Below are 5,933 nucleotides of genomic sequence, written 5' to 3'. Positions count from 1 at the left end.
CCATCCTTTTTCTGTAAGGACTTACAAGTGGACAGTTATCCTGGGGCCCACTTCCGTCACGCTCAGGCTCTTGTGGAAAAGTCCAAAGCAGTGCAGGGTTTGGTAGTGGAAAAGATCATTATGTCCTTTGGAATAAACAGCAGAGCTAATAAGTCTAGAGAAACGACGGTGAAGAACCTGCAAGGGGCTCTTAGAGCTACAAGGAGAAAATATCCATATGCTCAAATATGGATCCCATTAGTGAATTATTCTTCAGAACTTCCGATGGAGGAAAAGGAGAACCTTCAGACTCTCAATGAACATATCATGAGAAATATGCCCTTTCTTCCGGCCTTACCTGAGAGAGACTTTCAAACCGAAGAAGATGACATTCACTGGACCCATGAGACCGCAAAAGCCATGTTGGACCATTGGATTAAGGTTTTCTCCACCTCCCCCTGAACCTACAACCAGAGGGGGTGGAGGAAAATCCTTCCTTTCATTCAAAAGATGTGGTGGTCTTGGCCAAAAACTATTCACTATCCAAACCACAGATTGACCTGCTAAGTAAGGGTTTATCGTTCATTCCAACTCTGGACATAGGCAAGGGACAGAAAATCCAATTGGAATTTGATCTTCAAAATTACCATCGCAAAATTAAGTTAACCTCTTTTTTTAAAAACTCCAGTACACATGTTTATAAACCGTTCATAGGTCCGTCGATTTGGGTTCCCACACTTGATAAATTACCTCCAGAAGTTGCTATTCTCATTGAAAGGGATAAAACTGATCTTAGAAATCTATATTCACATATACGAGAGAAACAAAATCTGACACAAACAGAGGTTAAAGCACAGAGATTTACAACATATGAAACATTTGGTAATAAAGCCAGCTGACAAAGGCTCGGCAGTAGTAGTTATGGATCGAGAACAATATAAATTTGAAGTTGAAAGACAATTAAAAGACACCAACCAATATATAGGGAAACTATTCCTATGGTTGAGGAAATCATAAACAAACTAAAAAAAGAAAAATACATCAATGAAAAACAAAGACAATATTTAATTGGAACTACAGAACCCAGAGAACGACGTTTCTATATACTCCCCAAAATACATAAAAATAAAGAAAATTGGACTGTTCCTTTTGAAATCCCACCCGGGAGACCTATAGTGTCAGATTGTGGGAGCGAGACTTATTTTACGGCTGAATTCCTGGACTATTTTTTAAATCCTCTATCAACAAAGCACCCTGCCTATGTCAGAGACACATACAACTTTGTGGAAACAATCAACGAGCTAATTCTACCACCACAGTTTTTCTTTTTCTCGATGGATGTGGATAATTTGTACACGAATATTCCCATTTCAGCAGGAATAGAATGTGTTAAAAGAATGTTTGAAGAAAACCCAGATCCTAAACGCCCAGATGCTGCATTATTGAAATTGCTGGAGATTAATCTCACACGCAATGATTTTGTTTTTGATGAGAAATTCTATTTACAAGTGAAAGGGACTGCGATGGGCAAACGATTTGCCCCTTCGTATGCAAACATTTTTATGTCATATTGGGAAAAAGAGGCCCTAAAAAATGTATTAAAAAACCATTATATTATCTAAGATATTTGGATGACCTTTTTGGAATTTGGACATATTCTAAGGAAGAATTTTATGAATTTGTAGAAATTCTAAATTCCCATGATCCCTCAATTTGTCTTAAAGTTGAAATAAATGAGAATACAATTGATTTTTTAGACACAACAGTATTAAAAGGGAAGGATTTTAAAACAAAAGGCAAATTGGATGTGAAAGTTTTTTTTAAAAAAACAGACACACACGCATTACTACATAAAAACAGTTTTCATCCACAACATACCTTTAGAGGAATAATTAAATCACAGATACTTAGATTTAAACGAATCTGTACAAGACCGTAATATTTTAGAGAAGCAGTCAGTACCTTATTCAAAGCCTTACGAAATAGAGGATACTCTAGATCCTTTTTAAGATTATGTCTTAAAGAAATTCATATCACAACACAGAAGGATCAAGGAAATTTAATTCCTCTTATTACAAGGTTTTCCACAAATGTTAAAAATTTAAATAAGAAATTTAAAAGAAATTTCATGGAAGTTATGGGGTCCAGTAAAAATTTTCCACCATCAAGGGTTATAGCTGCATTTAAGAGGAATAAAAATTTATCAGATTTATTAACAATTGCAAAATTGCCTCCTCTGACAGTAAAAACCAAATCTCAAATGCTAGACTCAAAGTTTAAGAAATTGAAATTCATTAAAAACCTAAAAGACAAAACACTAATATGTATTTCCCAAAGTTTTTCTCCAAAATCCAAAAATTGTGTCTATTTAATTGAATGTAGACACTGCTCTAAAAAATATGTTGGAGAAACAAAAAATTCATTGGCGGTTCGTATGACACAACATCGGTATAACATTAAAAATCAGAACGAATTGGACACTCCTTTAGTAAAACATTTTATTGAAATTGGCCTTGAAAACATGACCTTTGCTGGACTACAGAAAAACATAAATTGGACGGACAAGGAAAGAAAAAAATCAGAACGAAAATGGATATTCCTCTTGTCCACCAGAGAACCATTCGGCCTCAATTATAAAGTTTAATCAGCAAATTTTCTTAATTCCAATTGACTAGCCCTGACATTTCAAAGTTCAACCTTAACCCTAGCCATTTTTTTTAATGCTAGCCCTAACCAATTTTAATATTTTCCAAATTACTTAATTCTAATCCTAACCAATTCTAACCTAACCCAAATTTCTTAATTCTAAACTTAACCAATTCTAACCTAACCAGAAAATTTTAATTCTAACCCTAACCAATTTAACCCTAAACAAACCTCAATTTTAACCCTAATCAATCTTAACAGAACCCAACCCTAACCAAATTTTCTTAAACATTTACTAATTTGACTAAATTACATTTCCATAATTATAATTCTAACATATTGATTTAATTATTTTACATTTTTTCCTCCCAACGAAGTCACGAAGAGGGAGTTGATTAAAGTTGGGGGCGGAGCCTTGCCCTGGGGAGAGCTAATAAATAGTGGGCTCTCTCTGCTCTCCATTTCTGTCACAGCCTCTGAAGCGGAAGCACCTCAGAGCTCACTTGTTTAACCTGGTGCCAAGCCTGAAGAAGACCTCTACAGGTCGAAACGTCGCGCTATTGGCACCATTACTTTCATTCTTTTTCTAAATTAAAACTTCTTAAAAATTAAAAAAAATCAAGAATCAAAAATCTTAAAAAATAAAAAAATTAAAAAGTAAAAAAAATCTAAAAAAATACAAATTCCATAAAAAAAGATTTAGAAAAATCCAGTTTTTTTCCCCCCCGTTTTTTGGGGGGTTGCTTCTTTTTATTTTAAGTACTGTTTCCAAAGAAGGAAACCCTCTTTTAGTTAATATTTAAAATTTATTTTTACACATTGTTTCTTAAAAGAGAAACCCTCCTTAAGTTTTTTATCTTTTATTTTTCAAAACAAACGGTACACAAAACAAAAATACACAGGACATTCAAGACAGAAAAACAACAAAACATGGACGACACCTGGACAACGTGTTGGACGACGTGGTCGTCGTCCAACACGTTTCCGGAACCCAAATTGGGAAAGGAACTGGTTTGGTCCTCCGGGCCGGAGGGCGAGTGCTTCTTTCTCCTCCAGATGGAGGAGAGATCAGTTCCCCTACCCTAACCCTACCCCTATCCCTTACCCTAACGGGTGCCCTGCCTCTAACCCTACCCTAACCAAAAGCCTAACCTAACCCTATTCTTACCTGGACTCTTTGGTTGTGTCTCAAATAGACACTTAAGCCCTCACGCCACGTCAAGGCAGAGTCGTTGTGAGTTTTTTTTTTTGTCATTCATTTATTTTTTCTATGCAACTATGTAAAAATTAAGGCTTGTTGCATAGAACGTAAAACAACGCTAAACCCCCTTCAATGTCTAATAAGAACATGAAAGAACTTAAGTAAAGAAACAGAAAGACACTATTCCAAATAGTTCAAGACCCTCCACCTTTTGGTTTTGAAGGCCTGGCAAGTTCTCACTGGAATACCCGCCTCATGACAAGACTTCACATACAATTTGTAGGCTTCCTTCGTTGGCACCTTTGGATCTCTGTTGAGGTAGGCCTGTTCTTCTTCAGACCATGGAACCCTAAAATTTGTAGGACGAGTTTTAGGTTTGGACCTCTCCATCGGCTGTACATCGTCCTGGTCTTCAATGTCCTGTACATCCTCGAAGGGCTGCTCATTTGGAAGTTCTTCAGGTGGCTTGAACTTTGGCTTTGCAGGTAAGACAAGTCTGTGTGGGATGTATTCGTGTAGCTTCCAAACCATACAGTTGAAGACGCGGGGAAGGTGGAACTGGGAGAGGATCTTCCACCTCTGGAGTACCGCTTGAGTAGCGGGACTCATCTCCTGAATGAGACTCTGGAGCTGTTTGTAGTCAACAAAGTCTCCATTCATTATCATCCCAACACATGAGGCGAAGGTAAGTACCTTGAGGCGGAGGGCAGACTCAACCTTTCCCGGAACCCGTTCAATGACGTTAAGTAACCATGGCATGCCATGGTCACGGTATTTCTCTAGGTTCCGGCTGTAGCTGAGAGACCGCCTCTCCACCTCGGTACATACCTGAAGGGTTGCAGTAGCCACCTTACCCAGTTGGACATTGCACCCCTGACCTTCCAGGACTGTGTAGTCACAGCAATTCCAAAACAACTTGTGACCACCGTGGAAGTCGCGGAACTTGACAGCAGGGAAAAACCTCAATCCATGGGAAAGGAATCCCGCAACAAGTGCCTTTTGTGGGTCTTTCCCAGCCTGGATGACAATTTGCCGTGCTCGTCCGAAGGTAAGGGGTGCAGGGAAACTGTTTTTCGTAGAAAGCTCCTCTGCAAACGTGTCCATATTGGTGCTCCCAGACAGTCTCCCCGGTGGTTTCTCTGCCTTGAGAAGACTGTATGGGATGTCCGTGTTTCGTCGGTAGATGTCACAAAGAAGCAAATGGACAAGAGCAGCCCCGAGAATGGAAGGCACTGCATCAAGAACTTGGCAGACTGGGAAGATGCGCTCCAGACAGAGAGTCTGGAGCGCATTCCGTGTCCAGTGATGCAGAGGGGGTGGCACCTCACCAGCACTTGCAGAAGAGTGGGGAGCCAACCCAATAAAGCCCCTCCTGTGGGTGAGGCTCTTCAGGTTAGCAGTGCTGGTGCCGAGGCTGACACTCAGCTGGAAGTCAGACTGTGCCAGAGGACGCCCATAGAACATTTCCTCTAGGGCAAGTTCGAACTGGTACGACTTCCAGCTGGTGTCGTACCTCGCCACCCCCTCTGAGCTTGAGTACAGTGCCTCCAACTCTTTGACAAAGAAGTCCAGTATACTCCTAAGAGTATCCATGAGCCCATGGTCACTGACACCGTTGCGGAATGGAACGACAAGAGCGTTGTCCTCAAAGATCATTTTAAGTGCTGCTGAGCAGAAGAATTTCTTTGGGATAAGCTCCCCGGGAATCCCACCCTCAAACCTGCGGACCTGCTCTAACCTCAGGGCAAGCTTGACATCCATCTTGCCCATAAGGTCCTCCATGTGGCTCATGTAACTAGAAGCTCGGGAGGGCAAGGCCCGCTGGAATTGAGGGTGGGAAAGACGGCAAGTGACCAACTCTCCGCTGACGGGATGCCTGAATGGCATCTGTACATGGACATGTGGACTGTCGACATACATTTGAACGAAGGTAAGTTTGCCAAAGTTCCCCAGGGCGTCCACCAATGTCTGCTTCAGGTCCAGTTTTCGGCAGTCCAGATCGCTCTGGTAATTGGCAGCCTCATGTATCCCAAGTACCGAGTACAAGGATCCATGAGGGCCAACCAATTCCAGGAGACCGTGTCTGGAAAACATCAGGTGGACGCCC

This window comes from Poecilia formosa, unplaced genomic scaffold, assembly GCF_000485575.1.
Source record: "Poecilia formosa unplaced genomic scaffold, Poecilia_formosa-5.1.2 Scaffold856, whole genome shotgun sequence".
Classification (NCBI taxonomy): domain Eukaryota; kingdom Metazoa; phylum Chordata; class Actinopteri; order Cyprinodontiformes; family Poeciliidae; genus Poecilia; species Poecilia formosa.
Note: the sequence above shows the minus strand (reverse complement) of the source record.